The 14,652-nt window shown below is 42.1% G+C and overlaps 1 protein-coding gene across 2 annotated transcripts in view; it reads right to left on the bottom strand.

Moving 5' to 3' along the window:
- Window positions 1-14,652, bottom strand: part of SCARA5 (scavenger receptor class A member 5) — a 389,331-nt gene that overhangs the window by 243,677 nt on the left and 131,002 nt on the right. The window lies entirely within an intron of this gene.

A 14,652-nucleotide genomic window follows, 5' to 3' on the forward strand; every position in this document is an offset into this window, starting at 1 on the left:
TTAGGGCCCCCACCCGCCCTGTGCGGCGGGTGGGGGCCCTAAAATTATCAATGAGGGGGGGGACCTACTGTCCCCCCCCCGGCCCCCACCCCTGAGCGGCGGGTGGGGGCCCTACAATTATCAATAAGGGGGGGTCCTACTGCCCCCCCCCGGCCCCCACCCCTGAGCGGCGGGTGGGGGCCCTAAAATGATCAGTAAGGGGGGGGGACCTACTGTCCCCCCCGGCCCCCACCCCTGTGCGGCGGGTGGGGGCCCTAAAATGATCAATAAGGGGGGGGACCTACTGTCCCCCCCCCCGGCCCCCACCCCTGAGCGGCGGGTGGGGGCCCTAAAATGATCAATAGGGGGGGGACCTACTGTCCCCCCCCCGGCCCCCACCCCTGAGCGGCGGGTGGGGGCCCTACAATTATCAATAAGGGGGGGTCCTACTGCCCCCCCCCGGCCCCCACCCCTGAGCGGCGGGTGGGGGCCCTAAAATGATCAGTAAGGGGGGGGGACCTACTGTCCCCCCCCGGCCCCCACCCCTGTGCGGCGGGTGGGGGCCCTAAAATGATCAATAAGGGGGGGGACCTACTGTCCCCCCCCCCGGCCCCCACCCCTGAGCGGCGGGTGGGGGCCCTAAAATGATCAATAGGGGGGGGACCTACTGTCCCCCCCCCCCGGCCCCCACCCCTGAGCGGCGGGTGGGGGCCCTAAAATGATCAATAAGGGGGGGGACCTACTGTCCCCCCCCCGGCCCCCACCCCTGAGCGGCGGGTGGGGGCCCTAAAATTATCAATAAGGGGGGGGGACCTATTGTCCCCCCCCGGCCCCCACCCCTGAGCGGTGGGTGGGGGCCCTAAATACAAAGGGGGGGGGGACCCTAGTTAACCCTCCCCCCCCCAAAAAAAATATCTCCCTACCTACCCCCCTCACCCTAAAAATAATGAGGGGGGACCATTAACTAAAAACCTGTAAAAAAATGAGATAAAATCAACTTACCATTCGATGTTTTCTTTCTTCTAAAATCTTCTTTCTTCAGCCCCAAAAAAGGCCAAATAAAAATCCATAATAACCGACGCAATTAAAAAAAAAAAAAAAAAAAAACCGAGCGCAAAAAAAAATAATCCATCTTCACCCATGGAGGGCTCCGCGCAGACTGAGCTCCGCAGGGCGGGGGAAGGCTTATAAAGCCTTGCCCCGCCCTGCAATTAGGCTAAGAACACTCTGATTGGTGGGTTTAAGCCAATCAGAGTGCTCTTTGTCATTTTACAAGCGTGGGAAAGTTCTTTGGAATTTTCCCACGCTTGTAAAATGACACAGAGCACTGTGATTGGATGGATTTCAAGCCATCCAATCACAGTGCTCTGTGTCATTTTACAAGCGTGGGAAAGTTCTTTGGAATTTTCCCACGCTTGTAAAATGACACAGAGCAATGTGATTGGATGGCTTGAAATCCATCCAATCACAGTGCTCTGTGTCATTTTACAAGCGTGGGAAAATTCCAAAGAACTTTCCCACGCTTGTAAAATGACAAAGAGCACTGTGATTGGATGGATTTCAAGCCATCCAATCACATTGCTCTGTGTCATTTTACAAGCGTGGGAAAATTCCAAAGAACTTTCCCACGCTTGTAAAATGACAAAGAGCACTCTGATTGGCTTAAACCCACCAATCAGAGTGTTCTTAGCCTAATTGCAGGGCGGGGCAAGGCTTTATAAGCCTTCCCCCGCCCTGCGGAGCTCAGTCTGCGCGGAGCCCTCCATGGGTGAAGATGGATTATTTTTTTTGCGCTCGGGTTTTTTTTTTTTTTTTTTATTGCGTCGGTTATTATGGATTTTTATTTGGCCTTTTTTGGGGCTGAAGAAAGAAGATTTTAGAAGAAAGAAAACATCAAATGGTAAGTTGATTTTATCTCATTTTTTTACAGGTTTTTAGTTAATGGTCCCCCCTCATTATTTTTAGGGTGAGGGGGGTAGGTAGGGAGATAAGTTTTTTTTTTTTGTGGGGGGGGGGGGGGTTAACTAGGGTCCCCACCCCCTTTGTATTTAGGGCCCCCACCCGCCGCACAGGGGTGGGGGCCGGGGGGGGGACAGTAGGTCCCCCCCCTATTGTGAATTTTAGGGCCCCCACCCGCCGCACAGGGGTGGGGGCCGGGGGGGGACAGTAGGTCCCCCCCTATTGTGAATTTTAGGGCCCCCACCCACCGCTCAGGGGTGGGGGCCGGGGGGGGGGCAGTAGGTCCCCCCCCTTATTGTGAATTTTAGGGCCCCCACCCGCCGCACAGGGGTGGGGGCCGGGGGGGGACAGTAGGTCCCCCCCTTATTGTGAATTTTAGGGCCCCCACCCGCCGCACAGGGGTGGGGGCCGGGGGGGGGGCAGTAGGTCCCCCCCCTTATTGTGAATTTTAGGGCCCCCACCCGCCGCACAGGGGTGGGGGCCGGGGGGGGACAGTAGGTCCCCCCCTTATTGTGAATTTTAGGGCCCCCACCCGCCGCACAGGGGTGGGGGCCGGGGGGGGGGCAGTAGGTCCCCCCCCTTATTGTGAATTTTAGGGCCCCCACCCGCCGCACAGGGGTGGGGGCCGGGGGGGGACAGTAGGTCCCCCCCTTATTGTGAATTTTAGGGCCCCCACCCGCCGCACAGGGGTGGGGGCCGGGGGGGGGGCAGTATGTCCCCCCCTTATTTTTTATTTTAAGGCCCCCACCCACCGCACAGGGGTGGGGGCCGGGGGGGGACAATAGGTCCCCCCTTATTGATAATTTTAGTGCCCCCACCGGCCGCACAGGGGTGGGGGCCGGGGGGGCAGTATGTGCCACCCTTATTTTTAGGGCCCCCACTCACCGCTCAGGGGTGGGGGCCGGGGGGGGGGGGGGAGGAGAGTAGGTCCGTCCCCCCCCCCCCCCCCCCCCTTCAACCACTATTGTGGCCAGACAGCATCCCTGTGGGTTCGGGCTTCAGCTGTCAGCTGAAGCCACGCCCACAGCAGTGCTGACAGGCTGTCAGCACACAAAGCGCGTTCACAGTGCTTTGTGTGCTGATAGCCCGTCTGATGCATTCACCCAGAATGCATCGGACGAGAGGCCTTTTTAGGGCCTCTGAACTCGGAAGTCCCTCTGGTGGCCGTCTGATTGACTGCAACAAGAGGTGTTCCAAGCTTCCAATGTAAACACTGCATTTTCTCAGAAAATACAGTGCTTACAAGAAAAAGGCTCCGGGTAGCTGTAGCACTCACCTAAACAACCTCATTAAGCTGAAGTTGTTCAGGTGACTATAGTGTCCCTTTAAGTCATCTGAAATAATCACCACTAAATCCCTTCCCTCAGATGTTGAGGTTAGGACTCTATCAAATATTCTGTACTCTGCCCTTGGGTTTTTACATTCAAGATGCATTATCTTGCACTTATCCACATTAAATGTCAGTTGCCACAACTCTGACCATTTTTCTGGTTTACCTAAATCATTTTCCATTTGGCTTATCCCTCCTGGAACATCAACCCTGTTACATATCTTCCGCAAAAAGACACACCTTACCATCAAGACCTTCTTAAATATCACTAATAAAAATATTAAAGAGAATGGGTCCAAGTACAGATCCCTGAGGTACCCCACTGGTGACAAACCCAAGCTTCGAATATACTCCATTGACTACAACCCTCTGTTGCCTCTCACTCAGCCACTGCCTTACCCATTCAACAATATTGGAATCCAAACTTAAAGATTGCAGTTTATTGATAAGCCTTCTATGTGCAACAGTGCCAAAAGCCTTACTGAAATCTAGGTAAGCAATGTCTACTGCACCACCCTGATCTATAATTTCAAAATCAATAAAAAAAATCAATAAGATTAGTGATGATCTCCCTGAAGTAAACCCATGTTGTCTCTGATCTTGAAATCCATGTGTTTTTTAGATGTTCAACAATCCTATCCTTTAATATGGTTTCCATCACTTTACCCAGAAAAAGTGACTTATAGAGGAAAAACCAAAAGGAGCAGTAAAATAAACTATATTTACATATACCTATATTATATTTTTATTCTTTTTTACTGCTCCTCCTTTTTTCCCTCTGTTGCTCACTTCTCACTTGATTTGTGAAAAACTTCAACATTTAGTGAGTGTCCATTGGACATCAATCATCATTTTTCCCTTCAATCATCCCTTTACTGTTGCCACTGGTGGAATCCAGAATATTGACCGCTCCAAATATGTTTGTCGTGTGTTTTGGTTAGTCTGTAATTCGGACACTCTATCGACCCAGATTCAGAAGAACTGCAGCTCGATCCAAAATTAATCTCTAACTCCAAGTCTACTGCACATTATTGAAAGTTAATACTTTGATATGCGTATACACCATATTTCATTGTGAGTTGCATTGCTCTGGATATCTCTGATTGACTCCTACATATCCTTAACGTTCCTTGCAAAACAAAGACCTCCCAAGGTAGAATAAAGGCAAAATGGAATTTGAGTTAGGACTGTCCCTCCTACTAAGATAACTTGGCAGGATTGTTATGCTACTACTTGTTTTCATAATTATTTTGCTTTTCTGATATCTTCTTACCCATTTGTCCTTCTAATTCCCCGATCCTAAGTACAACTCTAGCACGTTGGGTCAAGTGGATCATGCAGGAGGTTAGTGTGTATACATATGTTTGAAAGCACATTCGTACAGGGGTGCAGCTGCATGCAAGGTTTACCTTTGGGGGAGGGCACACTTGAAGGACATGATGAGTACAGCAGATTGGTTGAGAGAGTCTACTTGTAACGAGAATATACCCCTACATGCAGGATCCAGCCAAACAGAAGACAGCACAGAGGAGAGATACGTCTACCGGACCTTAGAGTGGCCGGACTCGACGTAATAGGAGAAGTACAGAGTCAGGAACGATCCGAGGTCAAGGGCACAAAGAGACAGCGTAAACGAGAACTAGCCGGGGTCTGGTACACAGGAATCAGCAAGCCGGCAAGCAGAACAGACAAGGATAAAGCGAAAACGAAGTCAGAATACAAAGCCAAGGTCAAATACGGAGAAACACAACTGAACACAACAAGCACTAAAGGGAACTGTAGCAGAAACCACGATAGGGCAAGGAACTAAGGGAAAAGGGTGAGTATAAGTAGCCTTCAAACTAATGTGATTGGCTCCTGTCACTTCCACACCCCCAACAGGTAAGTGTATGGGGTGATTGGCATGACAGGAGCCAATGGGAGCCTTTTTGCAATTTAGGCTCCCACTGTCTCTTTAAGAGCGCGCCCGAGACTCGCGGCGCGCTCTTAGCTGCAGGCGGGACACGTGACCGCATCTCGCGGTCACTGCCCGTCCTCCTGTTAGGAGAGTCGGATGAGCCGCGCGCGGCTCGTGCAGCCGCAGGACCGCGGCGGCTTGAAGAGAGGACCGCGGCCGGCCCCCGGATAAGGTAAGTACCGCTACACTACTTTTTGCAAATGTTATTAATTTTAGCTGGTTGTACAATTATTTTTGCTGGTAATGATTAGCTTTGCATGTGCAATGTGAGCCTCCCTGTCTTGCCATAAACTTACATGAATTTGCTATTTCATGATCAAAAAATGTCATGATTTTATAAAAGACACAGAGTATTGTGTCTCCCTTGTGATTGTAGCAGCTTACATGTGTTTTTCTGTCTTTCCTCCATATTCAATTTATTAGGTCTTTATGGTAGGCACATCCGAATCTAGAAGCTAAGATTCTTCGGAGACATCTTACCTCTTGGATATTGTCACTACTCCTGCCCTCCACCTGTCACCCCTCTCCACAGATGCCTCTCTCAGAGGGTGTCTGCTTTGTTTCCCTCTCTGGCCACAATTTAAATAGTATTCACAGACCTCAGCGGCTCACCGTTTCCTTCACCATACCTGTGTCTCCATACCGGTTCACCGTTTACCCTTGCTCCGACTCTCTCAGCAACCCGCATTCGACACAACTCTCCTCATGGTTCACTTCTCCCTTTTTGTCATGAAGTAGCAAAATCATGTAATGTATGCTACTAAAATTTAATTTAAAACACAAAGACTGACTTCTAAACCCATTTATTGTAGTTTAAAGACACATTACTGGGAGTATTATTGCTGTGGAGCTCTGTTATTCACAGACATATTAATGGGAGTATTATTACTGTGGAGCTCTGTTATACACTCAGACACATTACTGTATTATTGCTGTGAACTCTGTTATTCCCCTTAGACACATTACTGTGAGTATTATTGCTGTGGAGCTCTGTTATACACTCAGACACATTACTGGGAGTATTATTGCTGTGGAGCTCTGTTATACACTCAGACACATTGCTGGGAGTATTATTGCTGTGGAGTTCTGTTATACACCCAGACACATTACTGGCAGTATTATTGCTGTGGAGCTCTGTGATACACTCAGACACATTACTGGGAGTATTATTGCTGTGGAGTTCTGTTATACACTCAGATACACCAACACTCATAGAAAAGAGAGACAGAGGGATTTGGCCCCAAAATAGGGACTGTCCCTCCTAAATACAGACACTTGGGAGTTATGCTCTAGCTGTTAGAACATTATAATTTCTAGAAATCATTGTCTGTTTGCTGTGGTTTTTGCTGGCAAACATAGGGGTTGAAGTTCAGTTTTATTTAGAGATCCAGAATCTGTACCTCCTGCTGCACTGAATGTATGTTTTCTCCTGCAACCAATTTCTGAAGAATTACATTCATGTAAGGAATGTAACTGATTTGCATTGACGTATAGGACTTAATAGATTTTTAGAACTTGATTTGCTTTTTTACTAAATATTTTTTTCATGTTTCACACCAAATTATCAGTGGTTTGCAATAAACTGTATTTATATCATTTACTTGGATATTTATTTTGGAAGATGACTTGTCTGTCTTTGCGCTACAAACTTTGATTCATTTGTGTTTGTGTTTTCCATTCGTTTGACTTCAGTTTGCCTTTGCAAAATGTTAATAAAAAGTCTCTCATAACATTCCATGATTAGTAAGTAATTGCTACAACCCAAAAAATTATTTAGAAATATGGTAGTGATCGCATTTAAATAAGAAGCTGGCTCTGGATTAGAAGAGAATTGTGTGGTATAAATGTATTCCAAAACACAAATCGCTATTATAAAACATTCCAGATTCCTTTTCAAATATGCTTTCGCTTTGTGTCCTTCGGGGGGGGGGGCAGATTTGTAAAAATATTTATCTTTTATTTCCCTTTGGCACGTTTCTAATCTTGTAAACTCTTGAAAGGCGTTTTTGTCTCCTTTATTAAATTCATGTAAAAAAAACCAACATGTAAATCATCCACATAAATTGCCCTCTCCATATTCCCAGCACGGTAACTGTGAAAACACAATCAGTAGGATAAGCGGTTTATTATTTCAGGGTTTCAGCATTAACGTGTCTGCCCACAGATTATTTTTAACATTAATCTCAGCTCACTGCATGTTGTGTTCACAATCAAGTCACAGTTAGCGATGACGGCAGATACTCTTAGCGTTATAGATAGACCTCTGGGACTATTTCTACATAAAGCCCAAGTAACCAAGAAGCTAGAAATGCAAATATTTGACCAATTTAACCAATACCACAAAAACATCTGCAGTGTACACCCGAGTATAAACAAAACAGAAAGTCTTCTCATGTTGTTGTCCACACTAGAGTAGGCAGCAAGGGTACAAACAAGGTACAAGTGAAACGTTTTGATTCTATGATCTGGTCAGAACATGAGAACGTTAGAAGTCCCATCTTGGCGTTATCTCTCATCGAGTACAGAATTGCTATCTTATCACAAAATGTTAAAATAATTCTGCTTGATGCTTATTCAAAAGTATGTATATTCTTCTTTTTTTCTGGTAAAATAGGCCACCTTGTATTATACATATGAACATATGCTATTCCGTGTCACGTAAAAATATAACGCAATCAGATTTCATTGGCTTTTCTTATAAAACAGATTTTTTCTTCTTGCTTTGCAAATAAAAGTCAGTTCTTACAACGTCATTGATGTTAAATTGGTCAACAGCTGATGGTATATGCCGGACATTCAGAGTGCGGAGACACTCTGCCCCTGATGTTTTGTGTATAGTTGTCTGTTTCTTAAACAGAATAAGCAGCTTCAAAGATGTAGAAGCAAGTATATATTTTATAAAATATAAAATACTCAAAAGGTATCAGGACACAGAGAAATGTGCAGTATAAAATATAAATACATATGAATACCACTCTTTCATATGTAATCAAATTTTATATGCATGTATAAGTCTTTATACCTTGTTAATATTTTAGACTTTATGAAATATATATTTGCTTCTACAACTTTGAAAGCGGATTATTGTCCTGGATCGAAGGCCTGAATATATATATATATATATATATATATATATATATATATATATATATATATATATATATACACCCTTTGGAGATATACCATAGAGCCAGGCACAGTTCTACATATTGTGAATGTTATTGCTCTTTCAATAAACTTTCTTTCTGTGTTAGAGTTTACACTATTTATGCTTTTCTTATCCTATTTCAGATTTGTATTACTGTCACGCTGGAATATACCACAGACAACAAAGCAGTTACTTTGATAACCCTGGTTCCTACCCCTTTGTGTGAGCACACATTAATGAACTTTTAACCTTTGAGTGTTCGTATATGCTTCAAGAGAAATGTAGTCTACACCTTCGGTGCCAAGATTGGCATTCGTTGGCCCACATCTTCCTTATGATCAGGATTACCCTTCCTATGCATTTCTTAGGAATTGAAGCCACAAAATGTGTGGGGAGGATATTCCTGATCACATGGAGGTTTCTTATTTAATCAAATCGTTAAATCACATTTTTAGAAGATAAGTCTATGTACTACCTGAGTTTGCCACGTAACAGCACTGCATGGGCCCTGTATCCCCATAAACACATACAAACTTGTCCGACCCCACCTCAGTTTATCGTACTGGTAGTGTCTGAATTCCCCATGACATGTATGATGGCAGATTTCATTGTACTTTTAAAATCCTATGTGCAGATTGCCTTATGGAATTGCCATCCATATTTTATTCCTTTTCTAAATAACACCCTGAATTTATTGGGGCTGTTGCGTTGTCTATGTGCATATTCTACCTTTGTGTTTTATGACTTTCAATCAGCACAGTTTTTTTTCTTCAGTCTAACATTTCTAGAAGGTTAAACGATTTGCCCACTGACTCTTTTTTTAAAAAAAAAATAATACTTTTTCATACCAGACATAATACATTTTCAAAGTGCATTAAATATACTACAGGGACATATAAAATGCATTATTATTTTTGGATTCTGTACAGCAGACTACACAAATATATCTGGAATTATTTAAATGTATATTGGAAAGTAACCATTAGTGCGGGTAAAATAAGCACTTTCTTTGCTAATTACATTTCTGCTCTAATTATTGATAGCAGTGATTAAGATATGTGTTCAATGAGGCATGATTTCAACTTGTTAGTGTTCGGATTGTTTGTCTTTAATATCAGTAAAAAGCAACAACGTAGTTTCTCATACACCCATATGTAAATACCTTTAGAACTTAATGTCATTTTAAAAGCAATCAACCATTCTCTTAAGTCATTGTTTAAAATGTGACATACTGCAGAGATCTGGCATAATGTCCCAGCCCTGTACTAATTGGTAGCTTGAGCCAAGAGGGTTATTTACTAAACTGTGAATTGTGGTGAATTCTAACAGAGTTATTCACTAAAATATGATTTGTTTGGTAAGTCAACATGAATTAGAAAACTTAAAACAAAACCGAAAAACTGAAAATGTAACTTGAGAATTTTTCCAAATCGGTCATTGTGATACAAAATGTGAAATTCACTTTAATCCACTTAGAATTCCTAACAGTTGACACTTTATTGAATACGCTTTATGTCAAAATTAGTCAATGGGAATTAGATTTAGTTTTAAATGAATTGCAATTCGTCCAAATTTTGGTCTATCAGCAAGCGACTCGAATTATAGAACTCTAAATAAAAAACGGCACGGGCAATGCCCAAATAGGTTCATTTCCTTTGTGATTCTGTCCATGGCGCCAAAAAAACGTGATTGGTGGTTAGGAGACAGCCAGTAAATAAAATAAATACAGAATATAAATAATAAACACATAAACCAAGGATCAATCAGACCGAACAATTAAAATACACTCAACCGAATCTTCGCAATTTAATGGCCAAACCACTAGATGATTAATAGACTTTGCAAAAAAAAAGAAATACTTGCAACATTGCCTAAATAATTACAGGAGCACGTTTGTAAATATTTTCCGATTTTTGTAAATATTTATTTCAGAACTATGAAACAATAACTTTTGTCCTGTAGAATGTCAACATTATTTCATTCGAGCAATAAAACGTGATAGTAAAACTTCGTGCAAGTTTAACTGTCACATTTGAGATTTTACTCAACCTGATACTTAACTAAACATTAGAAACGTGTTGTACTTTTTTGATTTTCAGCTGTTTATTTAAAAATTTACATGGTATGCCTGCATGTCCTTGCAAAGATAGAGCAAACCATGTAAATGAATGCAACCCCTGGTGCCATACGTGCAAGATTAAGGGAATGCCTGGGGGTGCTATAGGCAGGCACAAAATGTTTTTATGTGATTCATCTATATAACATTAGTTCGTAGATTAACTGATTTATCAAATTCCTTTTTGCTAGTGTGGATTATAATGATTTTAATGTGGGCGATTCAGAATCTTAGTTCGACAATCACCAGGCATTTTATACCAATAAAATCTTTGTAAATGTCTATGTTTCACTCGTATCGTGTTTTTCCATAGAGATTTCTTCTCTAACACAGAAGTGCAATGGCGGTAAGTACTATTTTCATTTATCTCTATTGATTTCCTCACTCCCGTAAATCCTTTAATAGAATTTGTCAGGGGATTGAGAGAACGAAAGTTTCATTTTTATCAAAGTATGGGAACACATATAGCAATTATTGTTTTTAATTATTTATGTTATTTTTGGATTTCTTTTAAATATCAATGAGTCCATACATATATCTGGTAAGATATCTCAATGGTTAATGCTACAGCAGATACACAGCTTGACCCCACACACTACATAATAGCACTCCTGCTTTGTGTCCGCACATTTTTGGAGGAGTCTCAAGGTATTTTTGAACGTAGCAATGTCCCTGGTCATTGCATTCTAAATTTGTGTATATAACAATCTTCTGTCTCATTGCTGACCTATCGGCCCATGCTTGTCTGCTTGCTTTGGCCGGTCACCATACACTCATTGGCTCAATTTGTCTTCTGATTTTAATATTCAATTTGTTTTAAAAAGAGAACATCAAAATGTCAGATATTATCATCACTTGCATTGTTTACAATTCCAGAAGTTGGAACGAGGGTTTCAAAACAGCTTTACTGCAACACAGAGAGCGCAATATGTTTTTCCAGTGATTTACAATGATTCCTCTACGATCTTTAAGCTCACAGGGAAGCACTAATGGGCACTGTAAGCCCGTAGCCATGCCAGCATATTACTGTGAGTCTTTGGGCGCAGTCTCCCTCTTTAGGTCAAATCATTTTTGATCAGTGATAGGATAACCTTTAGCTCAGGAAGATTACAGGTCGGTCCATTTACTATGACTCTGATAAAGATGAAGTGATTTACATAGGACAATTACAGCTGCAACAATTTAACATTCATCAAGTTCATTTGATATTGATATTGAAGTTATGACTAGGCTGTAATGTAAACACTGCATTTTCTCTGAAAAGACAGTGTTTACAGCAAAAAGCCTGAAGGGAATGATTCTACACACCAGAACAATAAGCTGTAGTTGTTCTGGTGACTATAGTGTCCCTTTAAGTTAAAAAAGAGGGTTTTTTCACCTTAATTCCCCCCAGCCTGCTGGTTTTGCCACAGCCGCCCCCCATCCACTGGCGGAGATCATCAATACTGATGCTCTTAGCCAATTCAATATGTGTCCATTAGGAAGCATTGGAATGCCAGTGTACATGAGTGGCAAATGTTGTGTTTTCACCAGTTAGCATCTGCTCATAGATTTGCATGAACTCAATTCATGGGGCGTGTTTTGGTGCCAGTATGCAGAATATAGAGATAACAGACGTCTCTTTAACAGAGGCTCCTGGAAATGTTTCCACAATCAAAACCTCAAGTTCATTTACATTTTCTGTATTTGGACTGCTTTTAAAACATAGAAAGAAAAATCACATAAATATGAGTCACACAATAAAAAGAAAACACACTGCACATATTTTACATTCCTGAATATATTCTCAAGTTAAAGTGTTTAAAGTCTTTAGTGTTTTAACTTTCATCACTTGATCCATCAGAGGCCTAGATTAGTAAATAATAAATATTGACTGCTTTTGGACAATATTTTAATCTAATTTCATCCCAGGTGAAATTCTAGCAGCTCGATGAATTGAGCCCCCTCACTATTATTAGATGGGTGGCTAGGAGCTTGGGGACCTCTAGTCACCTGGGGATAAGTAGGTGTGACAATATTTGGGGGTGGCATTCTATTGTCTATTTAATTCTAGTCTATACATGCCATGTTTTATATACATTTTTCGCACTAATCTGCCTAAGAAGAGATTGCTGAAGCTCCTGCTCACTTCAGGCCGACCTTCACACTGCGCTGCTAACCAATCAGTGAATGGAAGCCACATCTCCGTGTGACTGCCGGCCAAAGCGAACAGGAGCTGCTGTGCTTTCAGAGTGAGTCCCCTTCTGACACTTCACATGGGGTCACATAAAGTCACGCAACGCATCTTTGCACTTGACCTGGAAAAAAAACACTGCTTGCAGACACGCTGACACAGCCCAGTCATTATTTATATATATATATAAAATATTTATATATTCATATCTGTCTGTCTATCGATCTGTCTGTCCGTCGATCTGTCTGTAGATCTGTCTATCTATCCTGAAGAAACAGGAAATGCAAATTAACCCCTTAAGGACCAAACTTCTGGAATAAAAGGGAATCATGACATGTCACACGTGTCATGTGTCCTTAAGGGGTTAAAGTTAAATATGGTAGCTTATGTCTTTTATTTATTTATAGTAAAATAATACGATTATCAATGTATTATCTCACTCATTTTTATTTATGTTAAAAAATGATAAATTGATTATGTATTATTTAAATTATGTATTTACCATGACCCCTATTCCAGCTCTGGGGGGAGTGGTGATGGTGGAAATCTAGGGCGAGTTCCCACACTTTTCCTAAATTCGGGTATGTGACTGATGGGTGAGTGGTGGATAGGTGATTGGTGCCAAGTTGACCAAAATAGACAAATTACAATGTCAGCCAACAGTTCTTAAAATAATATGTTTTGCACAGTGAAAGTATCTGTTACCTTTGAAAAAAAACTCATCCGAAGACTGAGAACGGCGGTGAATGGGGATAATATGAGTGAGCAGGAAGTATCTCATGGCAGAGGAAGCATTCATTATGCATCACGCCGGTACCTACACACACTACACACAAGCCTTGCTCTACGTATGCATTCCATAAATACATAGAGAGAGCTTGATAGGCTCAGGAAGCAACCTGAGTAATATGTTGGATCTGGTAGAAAAAATAATGTTTATTATTAGATAAAGCATTGCCCGCTCCTGCAGAGAATAAATAAAGCAAAGCCACAATTTATTCATAGAAACATAGAATGTGACGGCAGATAAGAACCATTCAGCCCATCTAGTCTGCCCAATTAAAACGCAACTTAGTGTTTCTGCCAGGTTTCGAACATAATTTCTTTTAATTTATTCCTCCTTAATTTCTATCAAACTCTGAAAATCAACACAAACCGTGAGGAATTCAAGCTGTAGTCAAATGAATACAGTCTGAAATTATTGCGGCCACACAAAAATGCTAAAAGAGCAATATTTCATTTTATGGATTTTTTTTTCTGACCCGGGAAAAGGAAGAAATGTCATTGTGCTATATTTAGTTATACAATTACAACCAGCTGTCCAAGGAGAAACTGTATCTTTAACTATATGCATTGTTTTGTTTAATCATTCACACTTCTCCCATCCTTGGACATTTCCAGATTGGAAGTGTACATGGAATGAAAATTCATTTCACACTGAAAAGGCCATTTGTTGGTTGCACCGCCATTGCAATGAACCCTTAAATAAGTTCTCGTGCAACCAGTTGCCTTCAGAAATCAGACAAATTAGATGGATCTCAAAATGAATACACCTGTTTCTGGAATGCCCCACTGTACTCTACAGAGTAATTCAATTTTGCATCATGAAGACCAACGAGATATCAAAACATGTCTGGTGTAAAGTACTGAAGAAGCACCAGTCAGAAGATTCCAAGTGACAATTCAGGTGATATTACAGGTATATTCAGGTGATATTATCTCCGCTGGTATTACAGGTAAATCCACAGTCAGCGCTGAAAAGCAAGGCAATATCCCAATCCTCCCAATAACCGGACGAAACACAGTCTGGGAGTCAACTGAGGTCTTTATTCACAGCTTCCAGTATTTATGCGTTTCCTTACTGACAAAGCAGGGGTAATACAGTAAGGGACTACATGGGGGACTTAACATTTGGAGCATTTCTCCCATCAGGCACCGCTGCACTAGAGGGATACTCCCACTGACATATACTGTTAAGTGGATTATCCCT

Source organism: Pelobates fuscus, chromosome 2 (assembly GCF_036172605.1).
Source record: "Pelobates fuscus isolate aPelFus1 chromosome 2, aPelFus1.pri, whole genome shotgun sequence".
NCBI classification, from domain to species: Eukaryota; Metazoa; Chordata; class Amphibia; order Anura; family Pelobatidae; genus Pelobates; species Pelobates fuscus.